Source organism: Acinonyx jubatus, chromosome B1, assembly GCF_027475565.1.
Source record: "Acinonyx jubatus isolate Ajub_Pintada_27869175 chromosome B1, VMU_Ajub_asm_v1.0, whole genome shotgun sequence".
Lineage (NCBI taxonomy): Eukaryota > Metazoa > Chordata > Mammalia > Carnivora > Felidae > Acinonyx > Acinonyx jubatus.
This window is the reverse complement of record NC_069382.1, coordinates 170,701,371-170,719,327: the sequence shown is the minus strand read 5'-3', so window position 1 is coordinate 170,719,327 and position 17,957 is coordinate 170,701,371. Positions and strand designations below refer to the sequence as shown.

The 17,957-nt window shown below is 42.7% G+C and overlaps 1 protein-coding gene across 2 annotated transcripts in view; it reads left to right on the top strand.

The window, feature by feature from the left end:
* CB1H4orf19 (chromosome B1 C4orf19 homolog) overlaps positions 1–17,957 on the top strand; it is an 85,647-nt gene that overhangs the window by 12,115 nt on the left and 55,575 nt on the right. The window lies entirely within an intron of this gene.

The following is a 17,957-nucleotide window of genomic DNA, read 5'->3' as shown; positions in this document are numbered from 1 at the left end:
TGAGATGTTGCCAAACCTACCCTTGAATGAAATGGGGGTAATTAGACGGCAAGAAGGGCACAGCTTCCTGAGATACTAGGTGACAGCACCAGGACCTGGTGATGGGTGGAAATGGAAAGTGAGGCAGGAAATGTCAAAGATTGGATTTGAGGGCACTTTGTCACGGTGTTGTTCATAATCAAAAAGAAAAAAATTTCATATGTTGTCAATAGACATTGGGCAAATGAAGTACAGCTTATGGACCTGATGCGACACCCAACACTGATAAAAATAATGATATGTGCAAGATGACATGGTGGAAAGATGTCCAGGATACAGTTTTAAATTCATAAAAATGTGGTGAGGAAACATACACTCGGTGCTCCATTTGAATACAGATGGTAACGATGATAATTAGCACTTAACCTAGCAATAGTAATGATTATAAGCAGCACTTGTAATTAAAACATCTGGAAGAAAAAAATTCCAAACAGTTAACAGTATTTATCTGTGAGGCAAAGATTACTAGGGACATCTGCAATCTGTATTTTGACAATTTCTGTACTCTGGGGTTTCTGCAGCAGGGAAATCAGACTTTGTAGAAAAAGAGCAAACTACTCTACTTCTATTCTGAAAACTCCTGATCCTTCTATCCCAGAATGATTACCCCCTCTTCTGAACACACAGGCCATATTCATTCCAGAGCAGTAGATCCAAAAAGGGCCTTATCGGTCATTTGATTCAATATCTCCATTTCACCTCCGAGGCCACTGAGGCCCAGACAGGTTAATGGCTTGGCCAAAATCACATGACCCTAAATCAATAGGGCCAAGACTGGAATCCAGGGATATGCTAACTCTTAGTCTAGAATTCTTTCTACTACAGCAAGTGACGTCTTCTCTAGCACTCGCTGTTATCTGTGAATAACTTGGCTTTTATTGGACTGTCAAGTAAATAAATCTTTGCTTGCCAGTGAGTGATGTGCTTAGACTCAGTCAGTGTCCAGGGCTGTGCTCAACACTGTAAAACACTCACTGAAGCAATGGATAGACTTTAGAGTTCAGAACTAAGAAGCAAGACTAAAATTTGGGGCGGAGGACATCCTCAAACCCCCTATCTCTGCTCCCCCACTCTCTCTCTCTCATACACACACACAGTGAGAATAAGTTAGGGACATTCGGCTACGTTGCCTAATTGGTTATGCTGGGAAAATGGACTTTGGATTGGCGGGGGGGGGGGGGGGGGGGGGGGGGAGGGGGGTGTTACTGAGTACACTTCTCCCCTGTGACAATACGCCAGTATCCTGAACTTTCCAAAGGAGAAATCCCTATTCAAGGATTCCTTCAATTAGTTGATAATGTCAGTGATTTCCCACAGCTGGCTTCTGAACTCTCCCTTCCTAAGGCTGTCATAGACCCTTTTCACAGAGTGGGTTTCAGGGACTGTCTCTTCCCTTACAGAAATGCAGCTGACCCTGGCCTGACTTGAGTGCAGATTGTCCACAGTGCGTGGTGGTGACCCATAGAACCGGGTGCTTGGATTCACTGACCAGAAGCAGGATAGAGAACTACTTTGTCCTTAGACCAGGAGTTACCCAGAGGCAACTGGGGAGCCACACGCCCGGTCTGTTGAGGGCTGTGTTTGGCTTTCCCCCATTTGGTGCCTGATTCTTTTCTCCTTCTCCCCTGAAGCTAATCAGAATACTTTTGTCTATAATGAACTACACTTGGCATCTGGCGTTCATCACCTAAATGAGCCACTGTCTTTCGGAAGCTGTTCTGCTCCCATTAGAAAAATTTGGTGAGCTTGTTTCCAGTGTTTTATTAATTTATTTTAACTCAGCTTTTTCCGTATCTTAAACATTTCCATTTTTTAATTACCATGTTTGATTTTTTTAGACTCTATACACTCACCCATGTTTATATACAGTTTTAATCTCTTCCAAATCAGTTTTTGCCCCCTATTGCTAATCTAGAAAAGGATGCTGTGTCTTTAAATTTGGAGATATTTTATAATTGTCTTTTAAGTTTCTCTTTCCATTTGTTTGCTTTGGGTGGGACATGGAAAAATATTTGCCTACCATATGGTACTAACCTTCATGCGTGCGTTCGCAAATTTCCTTCCCTGAGAAAGGTGGCAGACAATTCATTGGTGATACTTTCTGTTTTTAAATGTTTGCAAATGCATGAATTTCTGCACTAAAATTTGGTAAATTCATTTAGTATCAGAGTGGGATCTAAGAAGATGTCTCTGAGACACTTCAAAAGTGTGAAACTTCAGAAATTAAACCTGGGTTTTCTAGTTCTATATTATCCCAGAAGCTGCCTCATCATATGATCAGTATTTTTATTAGAAGTTAGGTTGTAACAAAGTACTGATGAACTCTCATGTTTATTCTGAGTGACATTGTTTGGAAATTTTGAATTTGTTTATTCTTAAACAAGTTTTTTGATGTTCAGGTAATATCTTTAAATTATTTTTGAGTGGCTTGGAGGCAGCTATGTTTTGCTTGTTTCCTTAAGGGAATTAAAATTCCAATAGTGCAAAAATTCTTAATCACTCAACAGATATGTATTGAGCATTACCCAGACGCCAGACCTACAGAGAAAGTGTAAGTCAGCCTTCCTGGGAACCCCACAGTGTGCATTTTTCACAAATGTATGGCTTTAATGGGCAAATGGAGTTCTCGAATCCCATGCTCCCACACCATACACTTGGAACATAAATTCATTCATCATATTTATTGAGCGCTAACTACATGCTAGCCATTAAGCTGTGTGCTGACCAGGATACAGAGGTGAACAATAGAGTTCCTGTCCTCATGACGCTTGTGATATCAGCTGGGAAAGAGGAACATGAAATAATCACATAAATAACTCTAGAATTTCAGCCTGTGGTGCAGCAAAGGAAGGGTGAAAAGGATGGATAGCAGGCTTTGTGGGGATCTGATTTAGGCAGGAGGGGAGAGGGGTCAGGGAAGGTTTCTCAGAGAAAGTGACGTGCTGAGACAGGGAGAGCATGATTCTGGGAGCCAAGAAACCCAGTTTCTAGTTTAAGAGACGCTGGTGACTACTCTTGAGCACGTCTTAACCTCTGGTCTCATTTTCTTTAACACAGAAACCTCTGGGGTTTTGTCTCTGATCTGTGATTAATATGAACTGTTCCCTTACCCGGAAGCTCTGATGGCTCCCGTTGGGCCACCTCTGGAGCTGTCACCATCCCAGCCCGGATTCAGTCTGTTCCCAGAAACTGTGTGCTGCCTGCGTCCCTGCCAGGCTGGGGCCACGGGGGCCAGATTCGGGCAGTTCAGCCCAGCTGCCCAGCTTCCTGCCCCGCCCAGGCCGCACAGCTATCTATCTCCCTATCAATTCTTTCCTCATTCCCTCCATTCTCAGAGGATAAGGTGTTCCTTTTCCTGTTCAAGGTCAGCCTTTCACATGGACTCCTTCACTTTTAGCCAGGATCCTCTGAGACACTGCTCACCAGGTAGTAATGCTGCCTCTTTCCCAAATCTTCAAGCTGTTGGTACCCCTCCTTCCTCAAAAAAGGAATCAACTCTCTCTTCAGTGAACAAACTTTGTTTTTAATGTTTATTTATTTTTGAGAGACTCGGGACCCAGGGGAGGTGGGAGGGCGGGGTGGGGGGCAAAGAGAGAGAGATGTGAAGCAGGCTCTGTGCTGACAGCAGAGAGCCCAATGCAGGGCTTGAACTCATGAACTGTGAGATCATGACCTGAGCCTAAGTCAGACACTTTACCAACTAAGCCACCCAGGTGCTCCATCAAACCTTTTTTTTTTTTTTTAATTAAAATGAAACACAGAACAGACCTCTCTTCCTTTGAGCCTCATTCCTCTCCTTTTTGGTCACCCACCCCCTGGCCTCAGTTTCCTTTATTAAAATATTAAGTGAAATTTAAGTCTTAAAGAATTCTTGACTCGTTGCTGCCTTTAAATGCAGTTCCCAGTTTCTCACTTCCTAGTTCACTCTTAATTTATAGTTACTTGTTTTCTACCCACTTTGTGAAATGAAAATTTCACTGATAAAATTTAAATCTTAGATTTATGACCATTAAGACTAACGGTCATATTTCATCCCCTTAGCTTATAAACTTCTCTGTGGCATTTTAAACTGACATTGATGATGCCTTCCCTTTTGAAATTCTCTCCTTCCTTTGCCTTCCCTTATACTATTATACTTCTTACTCCTGGTTTCTCATCTACTCTATGACTCGTCCCTGCCTGCCATCTACTATCAAGCGTGACCCTGGGATTTGATGATGCAGGATCCAATCACAGGTCCTATGCATACCTAGGAACTCTGACCCTGTCAGCAGGGAAGGGTGTACAAACAATTCAGAGTACTGTCAAGTGGTGCCTGGATTCATAGTTTGGGTCAATGGCAGATTGTGTGGGAGGCAGAAGAATCAGAGGGCTTAAGAGTTAGGTAACTTGTAATTTGAATCTTGGGGACAGAGCGGAGAAAACTGAGAGCCCTTTGTAAGGTACAGATTCCATGTTAAAGCAAATTATTTTCTTATGAGATATTGTTTTAACCCTGGGAAGGTTTAGAATCAAGCATAGATATGATGAACTAAATACAACTCGCAAGCATTTATATTTTTAGATAAGTTTGTGGAAGAGTTTGTATTCAATGTTCTGACTACATACAGTATTCACAACGTGTAAGATGACTTCGTTAATTAGCATGTTAAATCTCGTGATTCCACTTTAAACTGTGTCATGTCATTAGCTGATTGATTTAGACTTGGGATCTTTAATTTGAAACTTTTCAGATAGTTTTGCTTTGTTTTCTACTGGATTGAAATGTTTAAGGCAACTGAAGATTTACGTTATTTACGAGTTTACTCGTTTTATGAAATGACCTAAGTACCGCAAAAGGGTTTGTTTATTGGTCACTGGGACACTTTTTAAAAATCAAATATGTTACATTTGTAAGTAAGACATTTAAACTGTCCTTTCCTTTGATTACCAAGTTGAAAAAACCGCTCTTAAAAGGATTGACCGGATTTAGAGAACAGTAAATAGAATAGAAGATTTGTAGATAACTCAAGAGAAAGCTACCTTTTTAGCTATGTTATATTAATTTAAAAAACCTAGATAGCCCCACGTCGTGTTAGCTGGGGCCCTGGGAAATTCCCCAGCGCCCCTGTTGCCACCTCCGCCCCAAGCATTGGTGTGCCCCTGGGCTCCTTCCTCATCGCCGTCTTCTGGCTCCCTCACGGACCTCTGGCAGCATCAAAGTGTGTGCACCGCTCATGGCTCAGAAGGCACATGGCACCGAATGCCCTATCTGCAGCCCCGCCCTCCCCACACAGCTACAGACCCCCTGGTAACAGCTGCCTGCAGGGAAGGTCCACTTGCGGATCCCCAGAGCCCTTTAAACTTAACCCATCGGAAACCGCATTCACCGCTGCCTCACAGCCAACCCCCCTGCCGATTGGCTCTGTTTCTCTCCCTCCCTCCTGTTACTCTCAGCTGATGACATCACCTTGTTTTCCTTCCCATCAAGTGCAAGGACTGTGGGTCAGGCATCTTTTGCTCCTCAAAGCCCACTACCTGACAACAGTAGGCACTCAAAAACCCAATCCGTGAATGCAGAGGCCAAATAAAATATAGATGGCATGATATGTGCCTTAGGATGAGTGGAGGGGTAAGGTCCCATATCATGTTGATAATAGTTAAAAATCTCTTTGTCAGAAGGGCTAGTATCCAAAATCTATAAAGAGCTCACCAAACTCCACACCCGAAAAACAAATAACCCAGTGAAGAAATGGACAGAAAACATGAATAGACACTTCTCTAGAGAAGACATCCAATGGCCAACAGACACATGAAAAGATGCTCAACGTCGCTTCTCATCAGGGAAATAACAAATCAAAACCACACTCAGATATCACCTCACGCCAGTCAGAATGGCCAAAATGAACAAATCAGGAGACTATAGTTGCTGGAGAGGATGTGGAGAAACGGGAACCCTCTTGCACTGTTGGTGGGAATGCAAATTGGTGCAGCCACTCTGGAAAACAGTGTGGAGGTTCCTCAGAAAATTAAAAATAGACCTACCCTATGACCCAGCAATAGCACTGCTAAGAATTTACCCAAGGGATACAGGAGTGCTGATGCATAGGGGCACTTGTACCCCAATGTTTATAGCAGCACTTTCAACAATAGCCAAATTATGGAAAGAGCCTAAATGTCCATCAACTGATGAATGGATAAAGAAATTGTGGTTTATATACACAATGGAGTACTACGTGGCATTGAGAAAGAATGAAATATGGCCCTTTGTAGCAACGTGGATGGAACTGGAGAGTGTGATGCTAAGTGAAATAAGCCATACAGAGAAAGACAGATACCATATGTTTTCACTTTTATGTGGATCCTGAGAAACTTAACAGAAACCCATGGGGGAGGGGAAGAAAAAAAAAAAGGTTAGAGTGGGAGAGAGCCAAAGCATAAGAGACTCTTAAAAACTGAGAACAGGGGCGCCTGGGTGGCTCAGTCGGCTGAGCGTCAGACTTCGGTTCAGGTCATGATCTCACAGCTCATGAGTTCAAGCCCCGTGTCGGGCTCTGTGCTGACAGCTCAGAGCCTGGAGCCTGCTTCTGCTTCTGCTTCTGTGTCTCCCTCTCTCTCTGCCCCTAAACCACTTGCATTCTGTCTCTGTCTCTCTCAAAAATAAATAAACATTAAAGAAAAAATTAAAAAAAAAAACAGAACAAACTGAGGGTTGATGGGGGGGTGGGAGGGAGGGGAGGGTGGGTGATGGGTATTGAGGAGGGCACCTTTTGGGATGAGCACTGGGTGTTGTATGGAAACCAATTTGACAATAAATTTCATAAATTGAAAAAAAAAATCTCTTTTGTCAGGTGAGCACCAATAGCTAACATTTATCGAGCGCCTCCTATGTGCCCGGCACTCAAAGTGATTTACAGCATCTAACTTAAAGGGGTGGCTCAGAGAGGTTAAGCAAGTCGTTCAAGGTGACTCCGTCAAGTTCACCAGCTCTTTCCTCAGTGTTAGCCACCACCCTTCAGAGCGGCTGCTTCCACATTAGGTGAGATGTCCCTGATTTTTATGCAGTAGCCTTACTGATGTAACTGTAAAGGTCAAATGACCCCTGGAAACCGAGAAATTAGTTGACAACCATCTAGTAGTTTTTCATTTCCTTGTAAGAGAATTCACTTCACTTTTGTCGACGGATCAAAATACCAAAGTTTAATGATTTCAAAAATCAATACTGTCACTTATTGAAGATCCATCAGTGCAATCCGTTCTCCCAGCTCTCCTGCTTGACCTTCTGCTGATTCAGGAAAAATCCTTCTTTCCAAGAAGGATGCATTTCACTCAAAGTGGACACCAAATGCTGGGTTTAGAGGAAATGCAGCCTCAAGGGCACATTTTAAGAAATAAAAATTGAGAAATCATCCTTCTAACATTTCCTCCTTACCTCTCCTTTATACAGTCCATAGAAACAATGCTCCTTTTTTTCCCTCCTGCTGAGCACTTCAACCCTAGCACAAAATTCATAAGAGTGATAAAACTGGAATTGCTATCTTATCTGCATCCACCCCACCCATAGCCCCACCCCCTCACCCCCTGGGAGGATAAACCCTCTAAACACAGACTGCCAAGTACAAGCCAAAGATTGGGACAACGAGTATCCTTTGCTCAAAATATACATCTTTAAAATAAAGAAAGTTCTAGTCTATAGTTCTTATTCCTGAATTAACTCTGCCCCACCCCAAACAGCGTGCTTCTTGTGCTAAGATTCTTGAAGTTGGAGGAACTTTTGTCTAGTTCTCTTCAGGAAATTATGTATAAAAATATGCCACCTTTAGCAGTGTTTACGCGTTAGTTTTTTAGAAGTTCAGTTCCCTTAAAATCTTCTGTTTGAGGGGCGCCTGGGTGGCTCGGTTAAGCTGCTGACTTCGGCTCAGGTCATGATCTCGAGATACGTGAATTCGAGCCCCGCGTTGGGCTCTGCGCTGACAGCTCAGAGCCTGGAGCCTGTTTCAGATTCTGTGTCTCCCACTCTCTGACCCTCCCCTGTTCATGCTCTGTCTCTCCCTGTCTCAAAAATAAATAAAACGTTAAAAAAAAATTTTTTTTTTTAAATCTTCTGTTTGAGTCACATACGCAAATTTGGAAACTGGAAAGAGTCTAGATAAAGACATAATAATTATATGTGTAGTGCTGCAGAATAGATTTCCAGAAAAGGGGTTGTAGTGAGCGGGAACTTTAGTAATGTTTAACTAGAGCATGAGGAATTTTAATTTCTAGAATTGCTTGCGATTGTGGCCAAAACTCAAAACAACTTTAATTGTAGCAAAATAATTTTTCCTCAACTCCAAACAGTAAAAGAAAGGAGCTGTTTTGTGTAAGGTGGAAAATAATCACAAAACCAAAATAAGGTTATCCTGCTGCGTTCAGATAATATAGTGATTCAAGAGAAACCGGCCTCACTCTCTCAAGTGCACAGACCAAAGGTGAACACATTCAGCACATGTTTTGGTGCTATCTATCACTGTAACTGTAGGATGATTAATGTCCTCATTTTCCAGATGGGATGATGAGAGACCATAGTTTATCCTAACTAATGCGATACTCCTTAATCTCAGGTCTTCTTTAAATTTCTCTGTGGTCACAGAAATCCCTGCTCTGTTCCTTAATCTCTCAACAGATAACAAACATGTTGCCTGTTTCTGTAATCCAAAAGCCATGTCCCGTCAACATCTCACTCTCCATTACTAGATGCCGTAAATTCATAAAGTTCACTTCATTATCCCATTTGATCTCCATGTGTTTATGTATGCACATAGCAGCCATGAAAACAGGCTAACGCTGTGGTGAAAAGCACCTGGGTGCAATCCCAGCTTTAGAACTTCTTAACATCCCTGAGCCTCCCATCTCTTTGTAAAATGAGGATCATAATTGTGCCAACACGTAAGTGGTATTGTTTTTGGCCTAGAAGCTGGGAATCAAATCATCGCATGCACATGAAGAAATTATGACTGTTAGCTTGTATGACTTCAGTAATCAGAAAACAATTCTTAAAAGCACATGTCAAAAATAATGAAGTGTACCACTTTATAATCGCCACTGGTGAGAATGGCTACACAATCAAGAAGATGGGCAATAACAGGTGTTTGCCAGGATACAGACAAATGAGAACCTTCATATACTGCTGGTGGGAATGTGAAATGACGCATCCAGTTTGGAAAACAGTCTGGCACTTCCTCTTTTAAGGAACATAGAATTAACTGTATTACCCAGAAATTCCATTCCTAGGCATACACCCAAGAAAAATGAAAACCTAAGTCCACGCAAAAACTTGAACACGAATGCTCATAGCAGCATTATTCATAATAGCCGAAAAGTAGAAACAACCCAAATGTCCGTTGACTGATGAATGGGCAAATAAAATGGGAGACATCCATTTAGCAATTAAAGGAATGAAGAACTGATACATGCTACAGATGGATGAACCTTGAAAATATCAAGGGAAGTGACAGAAGCCAGACAGAAAAGGCCACATACTATACAATTCCATTTATGTGAAAGGTCCAGAATAAACAAAAGTGGATTAGTGATTGCCTCGGGTTGAGGAAAATAGTGGATTGGGAGTTCATGACCAAAGGGTACAGAATGTCCTGAAATCAATTGCGGCGATGGCTGTACAGCTCTGTGAATATACTAAAAATGATTGAATTGTACACAACAAGTAGGAGAATGGGAAGGTATGTGAATTATATCTCAACACAACGGTTAAAGGGTAATAAAGTAACAGACTTCTAAGTCATTTCAGTAAGCTTGGACGTTTAAAAGTTTTTAGAGTACAGGTAGTAGACGTGTTAAGTACCCCCATCAGAGATGTGTCCAGCAATCCGTGGGCTTTGACTTGCCAGTAGCTTTTGATAATCTTTCTAGCCCACAGCAGCAGTTTAAAAGTGAGAAGCTTCAACTTTGGTCTTTGTTTAAGAAATAGTTTTGTTTATCTCCGGATTGTAAAACGGATGTATACACACTGAGGAAAAACTCAGAAAAGAAGGAGGTGAAAGCATAAATTAAAGAAAACAGGTAACCTTGTGACTCTTGAGAACAATATTCCTTCCTGAGCCCTTTCCAGGTTGGAAAATGTAATCTAGAACTTAGGTTTTAGAGGTCCCAGTTCTCACACCATGTACTTACATGAACGACGTTTTGACAGAACCTTCTCGAAAATGATCACTTGAACCTGAAAACCCCATCCTTCTGAAGGCGAATTTCCAGTCTACGTTACACGGTGCCCAAATGCAGTGACCGTCTGTATTAATTTAAAAACACACCCCGCTAATTTTGCACAGCCATTAGAGAGCTCCCCCACCCCACCCCACGATTCATACAGAATTTTTCTTTGTATATTATTAACATTTGTACCAGGTTGTGATCTTACTCCGTATTTACTTGCTTCTGATTTCTCTAAGCCCTAGATGCAGACCTCTGGAAATAATGGGCTGCAAGGGAAATACTGCTGAGATCTCCAGGCCTAGGAGACACTGGGAATTACCCCGTCCCCACAGCAGGCTCTTGGCATGGGGCTGACCTAATACATCAGGGGAATATAGTAGCCCATTCTTTGTCAGGAGGGAAGAATGGGTTAATTATTTGCCTTAAGTCCACCAAACTAAGGTTAGCCCTTCGTGGAACAAATAACTTCCCCTAGCTTTGAATCGTCCTTCCAGTAAAGACCTAAAATAATGGTAAATATTGTTCAGATAAGGCATCAGCCCTCTTACACTTCTGTTTGTTCACAGTAGAACAGAACAAATAAGTATTTGTAATACTTATTTGTAATTTGCCTTATGAAATTACTATCCTGAGTTGGTCTTTTAGTGCGAGGAAATTAACTGATCGTAAGATGTACTGCTTTCCATAGGGAATCCATTTCCACGAAGAAACATAACTAGAAACAATCTTATCCTAACTCTGTCAGCACTTTCTATGTCCCCCTCACTCAAGGCTTATCTAATATTTTTATTGCTGGTTATTCTTTTACAGGAAAGTGCTTTATTTTCTCAAATGGTTATAAATTTTTTTCTTAAAGTTATATCCCATAAATGTCTTTTTATCTCTCATAGCACTTTATTTAAGGTCAAGCCCTAAATATTTCTTGATGAACTATCTGCCAGTGGGCCTGGGGGGGCGTTCCTGCAGTGTGGGCATTTGTGATCCAATCACGCAGTCCTTCCTATCTTTCTGGAGGCACGGTCAGAATCGCCCTGTCCACAGGAAAGCAAGAAAAAGCAGCTTGTTTAGAGCGAAACCAAAACACGAGGCAGGCTGCTGAAAGGTGGTGAGGTGGCTGTTCATTTGTAGCAGTCTTCCAGGCCTTCTACAGATTTGAAACATTTCAAAATCAAAAGTTTAAGAACAAAAAGCTCCGCACCTAGTGGATATCCGTGAATTTTCCGATATCGTGAAACTTCCCTGTGGGGTACACCTGCACACAGTTGTGAGAAATCCAGTCGTTAAGGGGTAGTAAGCCGGCGGATCTTCTGGCCTGTTTTCTCCACAAGGAGTAGTTATGACACGCTCCTCCTGTTGGGCTGTTTGTGTCGCTTCAAAGGCCATTTAGGCCGAGGCATGAGTTCGGTCCTTCGTTGGCATCACGTGCCCCTGGGATGGTTTCTGTTCATGGCTGTTCTACATGTATTAGGATGAGTCAGTTCATATTTGCCCATTTTTTACTGAGTTCGTCATCTTATGGAATGCAAGAGCTCTAGGTACAAATGTTTGGTTCGTTAGATGATCTGCGTATGTTGTTTTTTAAAAAAAAACTTTTTTTTAACGTTTATTTATTTTTGAGAGGCAGAGAGAGACAGAGCACAAGTGGGGGAGGGGCAGAGAGAGAGGGAGACATAGAATCCAAAGCAGGCTCCAGGCTCTGAGCTGTCAGTACAGAACCCGACACGGGGCTCGAACTCATGAACGGTGAGATCGTGACCTGAGCTGAAGTGGGACACTTAACCGACTGAGCCACCCAGGTGCCCTGATATGTGTGTGTTCTAAATACAAATCTTTTGTTACAAAAATTTAAAAAGTTACACACTTATGTGTATCTCCAGAACTTAGCCCCAATGTCATATCCTCTCTATATTCAGCTTCTCCAATGGTTTATTTCAAAGGATGCTAAATTTCAGCAAATAAGTACATGTTTCTAAGGACCCAAGACTTCTGTCTGTAACCCTGCTCACTTTCTGCATAAAAGTTCCTGCCACAGAATTTCAGATATGTACTTCCCAAACCTTGATCAATAAACTAACTGGATATTTCACAAAGGATGGTCCACAAATTCAGAGTTTGTAGTTTAGAAGAGGGAGATTCAGGTATTAACCAAGTAATCACACAAATGCAAACTTGCAATAGTGACAAGTGCAATGTAACTCAGTAGTAGAGGGATTTGATCCAATAAAGGAGGGAAGTGAAAGAAGCTTCTGGAGGAAGATAAGGGGAGTTGGCCAGGAAGAAGGTACAGCAGGCGCAAAATAATGTGGGTCTAAAAGAAGAGTTGTGAATATGGAACCCAGAAAGGAGGATGGTTCAAGAGAAGCTTGAAGATATGAGTAGGAATTTAGTCCTCTCTCATCTTAGGAACAATGGGAAGCTACCCAAACATCTTTAAAATCGGGGAGCTGGCATGATCCTGCCTGTGCTTGGCATGGACTACTCTGGTGGGATTTGTGGAGAACATGTGGGAGAGTACCTTCCAGTGTGGGCAGACCAGTGAGGAAGCTTTACAGTGGACTGAGCAAGAGACCTGGGAAGTTTGGTCCAGGCTTCAGTGGCAGTTCAGTAGAGAGAAGTGAACTCGTTCAAGAAATATTTCTGTTCAAGATACAGTCATCGGGAATTGGCGATGGATTGGAAATCAAATGTGGGGGAAAGACAGGTGTCAAGGATGACACACAGATCCAATGAATCCTACCAATGTGTGAATCAGCACATGAAAGGCTCTGAGAAGTTCTGCAGAGTTCTGCAACTAAGCCAGCATGTCCCACATTCATCTGACTCAGAATCCCCCTGTTCAGTTACTAAACTTCCTAGGAATATAGTTCAGACAATTGAGTTAGCCTACGTGGGCTTTTACTTTGAACAATTCCAAATATTCTTCACGTTTTTTTGTGTGTGTGAAACCCCTGTATTAGACTTCCAGGGCTGCCAGAATAAAACATCACAGACTGAGTGACTTAAGTGACAGATTTGTTTTCTCGGGGTTCTGGAGGCTGGAAGTCAGAGATCAGGTTGTGGGCAGCTTTGCTTCTCCTGATGCCTCTGCGGCAGCCTGTTGCTGCCTCTGCACAGGCTCATCCCTCAGTTGGCTTGTCTGTGTCCCAGTCTCTTCTAATAAGGACACCAGTCTGATTGGATTAAGGCCCACCCTAAGCATCTCATTTTACCTTAATCACCTCTCCAAAGGTCTCTTTTCCCAATACAGTTGCATTCTGCGGCACTGAGGGTTATAGATGTAACATACAAATTGCCCACATACGAACTGGCCCACAACAACCCCAGAGCCTTAAAGTTCTCTTCTAGAGCTCGAACCATCATTGAGCATCCACCCCTACACCACATCCAAGGTCTGGTATTCCTGTGTCCTGAAGAGTCATCCTGGAATGTTTCCGTCATCAGCTCTCTCCCAGTACATGCAGTGGCAAGATTTTTGTTACTCAGACTTATTAGTAACCCTATATAAAAAAAAAAAAAAACCAGAAGTAAACAAAAATGCAACATTCAGCATTCCTCTGATCAACCTCATACCCAGATACCAAAGACGGAGATGTTAGCGGAGAAGAGAGTTTCTGGATTTTTCTTCTAACCCGGTGAGACCAGCATTTCACCTTGAAGGCACAGAGCACACAAGGGCGGGTGAGCAGTGTCCTGCTCAGCTGGACTGTGCCTGCAGCCCGTGGTCAGGCATCTGTGAGGGCAGGTCTTTTGTGTGTGGTGGTGGGGGGGTGGGGAGGAGTACGCAAGCAGTTTGGGAGATGCTCCCTCTCTGCTCAGATGGTGAGTCATTCAACGTTTTTGTTTCTTCTCCTGGGAGAATGGCCGAGAAGTTGGTGCCAAGAGATGGTTCTATTTTTAAGAAACAAAAAAACAGGGGCACCTGGGCAGCTCAGTTGATTAAATGTCCAGCTTCAACTCAGGTCATGGTCTCACAGTTCTTGGGTTGGAGCCCCGTGTCGGGCTCTGTGCTAACAGCTAGGAGCCTGGAGCCTGCTTGGGATTTGGTGCCTCCCTCTCTCTGCCCCTCCCCCACCCATGCGCTCACGCTCACTCTCTTTCTCTCTCAGAAATAAATATTGAAAAAAATTTTGTTTTTAAACAGAACACTGTGCATGTAAAAGTAAGACAAAAAAGTCACTAGTATAGATGGTCAAAACTGTACAGATGTATTGAGTCAGCAACTCATAAAAGCCACCTGAGAAGTGAATATTTTATTATTTTGTATACTATCTTATATTTTATATTCTCCACCAAAGTCACCTTCAGTTTTCCTGTGTATCTAGTTTCATCCACGCTTTTAAATGTCATCACATCATCTTTATTGGAATTAAGTCCCAAATGAATTCTAAACCAATGAAAACTCCCTGCTTATTTGCTGATTATATACAATTTGTGTTAGGGAATGAGCCATAATTTCTTTTCCTCCTCAGTCCTCTTAACTCTCAAAGTCTATCTGCTGCTTTTTGGAACCTGGATATCACTAATTGAGTTGTTTTCTGAAATGCTTCTGTATTAGTCCAACAAGACGGGCAGAAAATGCTTGGTTTACACTTCAGTCAAGATAGATTGTTTGGTTGGGGCGCCTGGGTGGCTCAGTCCATTGAGCGTCCAACTCCGGCTCAGGTCATGATCTCGCGGTCCGTGAATTCGAGCCCTGCGTCAGGGTCTGTGCTGACAGCTCGGAGCCTGGAGCCTGCTTCGGATTCTGTGTCTCCCTCTCTCTCTGCCCCTCTCCTGCTCATTTTCTGTCTCTCTCTGTGTCAAAAATAAATAAACATTAAAAAAATTAAAAAAAAAAAAAGAATAGATTGTTTGGCCTGGCTTTACAAAGAACCGTGCCTCTCTCCGTAATGACAGCACTGGAGGGTCCACAAAAATGAAGTGAATGGAACAGATCTATCTGAAGTGGTTCGGCATGGGGTTGCTCTCTCTAGTCCAATTCTGGGATGCGTTCCCCCTACACGTGGCCAGTGTTCATGGGCACCGTTTCATGGATCAGGTTTGAATATGGCCTCTAGCCATGGCTCAGCATAAAGGAGATCAGAAATTGGCCTGTCTTGGTTCCAGGCTGGTTTATTGTTTTGTTCCTAGTACATACCAGTTTCATAGATTCTTTTTGGTGCTATCACAACTGCTCCAGGGCTCCTAAGGTCTCGTTAGTTCAAATCCAGCTTCTGCCACGTTAGTGCCTTGGCCTTTTGTCAGTCTTAGTTGAAGGTAACAGCCCTGCCCTCTCCTCACATGGGTGGCTCTGCAGGTATCGGGAGTCACGAGGACTAGGCAGCCTGGTAATTACATTGTTTATTTACCAGTTTCACACAAAACCAAACCAATCCCAGGCCCACCACCAAGCAGCCTTTAGGGAAGTAGATTCCAAAAAGCTTCACTGAAACCACTTATTTAGTGACACTCAGAGACGCTGAATCACTCTACCGAGCGAGAAACACTTAGACCAAACAACCAAAAACGCACCTTTGTCAAAGGTTTATTGAGAAAGGAAAGCCACAGAAGAGCTGGGGGTGTCCAATCCAGGCAGCTTTTGTCACACCGCTTTGCCAGGTGACGATATCCTATGACATCGGGAATGAGCTTAAGAAAAAAAAAAAAGTGAAAAGGAAGGTTTGTTTCTCTGTCGAAATTGGATTAAAGCTACTGTTCCTTTTTATGACTTACACTGTGCATCTTCTTCTCCCCCTTGAGCTCACTATACCCAAAACATACACACACACACCGTGCCATGGCTTCATAACGTATTTAAATAATACATTCTCCTAAAAATACCTGCCGTCACAAATGTTATCCTCCTCTCGGACATCTGCTTGTTCTAGTCCAAGGCTGTCTGCAGCTTCTGAGGATGTGACTCAGCCCAGAGCTTTTTGTTAAGCAGTCAAGGGCGCCGTTAGCATCTCTATGTGAAGAGAACAGGTGTAAAGTGATTAGTGCAGCACCTGGGACAGCCCTCGTGAGCCGGTGGCCATGTAGTAGTGATCGAAGCTGCTTGTCACTGGATGGAGCCGATGCCTGTGACATTCTAGGATCCATTTGTTGAAGTAGGGCAAGAACCAAATGAAATGCTTTGCTTGTTTCAGAGTACTTTCCTTGCCCAAAGATGAATGAAATACTTCAGAAGGCAAAAAGAGGTTTACCTACACACCTTCACGTCCTTCAGAATGAGAATTTTTCAAGCTGCAGAAAAGCTGGAAGAATCGCGCACGAACCACACTCACCGCCTAGAATCTGCAGTTAGCTTTTCTGTTTGAACCACCTCATTATCCATCAATCCATTTTTTTTTAACTGCACACTTTAAACTCTATTTCAGAGTATTGTAGACATCAGTTCATTTCAAACATTGTAGCATGTATTTCATTAACCATGAGTTCAATTTTTACTTACAGTTCTCTTTTTTTCTTTTCCCTCTTCCCATCTGTCCCTCTAGTATCATTTACATACGGTGAAATACACAAGTCTGAGTGCGCAATTTGGTGAGTTTGGGCAGCTGCATGCAACCGTGTGCCCCAACTCCCCATCAGGAGAGAGAACATTATTATCACCCCAGGAAAATCTCCTTCTCCCCTTGATCCTCTTCCTCACCCCCATCAAGTCAGACACTATTCTGATTTTTTTTAATCACTCTATTTTGTTCAAAACTCCAAATAAACGAATCATACAATCCGTAGGTCCACCTTTGTGTAAGGCTTTTATTCAGCATGTTTTTGAGTTTCATTCATGCCACTGCATATTCTTTTTTATTGCTCAGTAATATTTCATTTATAGTATTCCAGCGTATTCTACTGTTGGTGGACTTTGGAATCCTTTCCAGTTTGGGGCTATTATAAATAAAGCTGCTATCAATACTCTTGGACAAGTCTTTATGTGGATATATATATATATATATATATGTATATATTTTTTTTTTCATTTCTCTTGGGTAAATATCTAGGAGTCAAATTGCCGAATCAAGGGTGCTTCCTATCCTTTGTATCCGTGCCTACTGGGCTCAGATTTTCTCAGAATAGCAGCCCCTTCATGCATTCAAATCCAGAATATTCTCTTCTACATACAGTAGCAGAACAAAGGGCAGTAACAGTTATTTTTAGGCTCTAAACGTTCTCATTATCCTTTTGTCTGGACATGGTGTATATCCCAACCGTTGTGTTGACATGTTGGTGTAGGGGGCACTGGTGGGAGAAACAGTTCTTTGGACATTGTGTAGGTAGCTCTCGTTTTTAAGTAGCCTCTACTGCACGAATACTGTTGATGCTACACTCTCTGTCTTTGAATCCTATTCATCAGGCATGTCAAGCAGAAAAGAGCAAATAGAGAACCTCCTCCTCTCATCTGTGGGCTAGCTGCCAAATTCACCTGGTCTGTCAGCATCGCTCCACTACACATTTCTTTTGTCAGATGCCTCTGCCATCCTCTGCTGCCTCCGCTTTAAACCCTCTGTCTGATCAGACCTCCGAGCCAGTCACCTTCCACCTCTCGCTCCTAGCCCTACTTCACGTTAGCGGTTCTTGGCCAGGGTCACGTTTGCCCCCCAAGTGACAATGCTTTTGACTGTCATGCAGTCAGGATGGAAGCTACTAGCATACAGCGGGACAAGGTTGCTGACCATCCTACGATGCGAAGACTGTTCCCCATATGGAGGAATTATCCATCCTAAAATGCCAACAGTGCTGAAGTTTGG